This window comes from Etheostoma spectabile, chromosome 10 (assembly GCF_008692095.1).
Source record: "Etheostoma spectabile isolate EspeVRDwgs_2016 chromosome 10, UIUC_Espe_1.0, whole genome shotgun sequence".
NCBI classification, from domain to species: Eukaryota; Metazoa; Chordata; class Actinopteri; order Perciformes; family Percidae; genus Etheostoma; species Etheostoma spectabile.
The window spans coordinates 29,442,007-29,443,977 of NC_045742.1; positions in this window are offsets into that span (position 1 = coordinate 29,442,007).

A 1,971-nucleotide genomic window follows, 5' to 3' on the forward strand; every position below is an offset into this window, starting at 1 on the left:
ATATATATATATATATATATATATAATATATGACCTGAGAGATTGGATGGGGGTGTGCGATGCAGCAGCTCAGAGAGGTAAGGTGGGGCAAGGCCATTCAAGGCTTTAGAAGCAAAATTTAAAATGAATTCTAAAATGGACGTGCAGCCAGTGGAGTGAAGCTAAACTAGGTGAAATGTGCTCATACATGCTTGTGCCTGTTAAAAGACGTGCAGCAGGATTTTGTACCAGTTGAAGACGAGCAATGGAGGACCCACTAGCCCCCGTATAAAGTGCATTACAGTAATCCAGCCGAGTGGTCAGAAAGGCGTGGATTGCTATCTCAAAGTGTTGTCTCTGAAGTACTGGTTTGATTTTTGCTTGCTGTCTTAACTGGAAAAAGCTGGACTTCACCCCAGCTTAATTTGGCTGTCAAATTTAAGGTCTTAGTCCACTTTTACACTTGCAATACTGCACCAGATAACCCAGATCAACTAGGGAGGAGGTCACAGAAGTGCCACCAAAGACCATGACTTTGGTCTTTTTTTCATTCAAATTTAAGGACATCCAAGGCTTAATGTCCTGTAAACACTGTAGAAGTGGGTTAACAGCGTTGGAATCAGATTTTTTGAGGGGGACACAGATCTGGCTGTCGTCTGCACAACAGTGAAAAGAAATGCCATGTTTCCTGAGAATAGAACCAAGTAGGAGTAGATAGAGAGAAATTAAACGAGAGCCCAATCTACCCAATGATGTTTTTGATGACCCCCTTGCCATTTCCTGTCATCAGGACAAATTCTAGTGTTAAAGAAAGACTGAACTTCGTTGAGCTACTGTAATCACAATAACGTTTACTCGACACATTCCTGCTCTCCTGAGGAGGGACCCTTTCCATTTCGGACAGTGCCACCGTCAAGACAAAATGTCACATAAGTTTTGTCATAATCTTACAAGCAGATTGCCATGCAATTTTCTGAGCACATTCATGCACCCAAGGTGATGGAAGCATTTGTTTTTAATTACCCATGAGCCTCCTCTTGTGCCAATCTCAGCACAAACTTTGCCATTATTTTCCTTGCCTTGCAGCGGTGCAGCTAAAATGCAAAGTATCTTCCGCTTCCTTTTCTTTAATTTTATATTGTGCTAGTATACATTGTTTATTAATTAGCCTCAGACTAGTCTATATCCTTGTCCTCAAATGCGATGTGGAGTAGCCAAGTCTAGTCTTATGGCAATTTGTGAAACGTTGTATTATTTTTTTTTTTTTGTGTGTGTTGATTACGAATTTTGAAGTAATGGATTTCAATGGAAATACTATTTTGTGATCACAGAATGATTACGGTAGCGAGTAGTACTGAAAAGCCAAAAATCCACACAGGTTGGTTGGTCGGGGTGGTGGATGGATCAAACAACACCGGACTTTCACCCTGGAGACCGGGGATCGCGTTCCGCGTGTTGCAGTTCCTTTCCCAGTTCTTTTTTTCCTAACCACAACCGTCCCGTTGTTGTGGCCGGCATATGGCGTTTCTATTCCCCGTTGCTGCGTCCCCCAGAGCCGCCCAGTGTCACGCTCAAAAAGCGTGACTTGTACACACACCAATATATAAAATAACATGACCATTTCACGAACTGGCGTGAGACTGGGTTGAGTAGCCAGTCCCTCTGGTGAAGCAAGACTAGCCTCAGACTAACCATAATCTTAAAGGTCCCATGACATGGTGCTCTTTGGATGCTTTAAATAGACCTTAGTGGTCCCCTAATACTGTATCTGAAGTATCTTTTATATAGACCTTAGTGGTCCCCTAATACTGTATCTGAAGTCTCTTTTATATAGACCTTAGTGGTCCCCTAATACCCTATCTGAAGTTGCTTTCCCAAAATCTAACCCTGCAGAATTACAGCAACTAGAACCAGTCCCACAATGAGCTTTCGTTAGCATGTGCCATTTCTGAGTCTGTAACTTTAGAGGAGGAGGGGGGTGAGGTTGAAGCT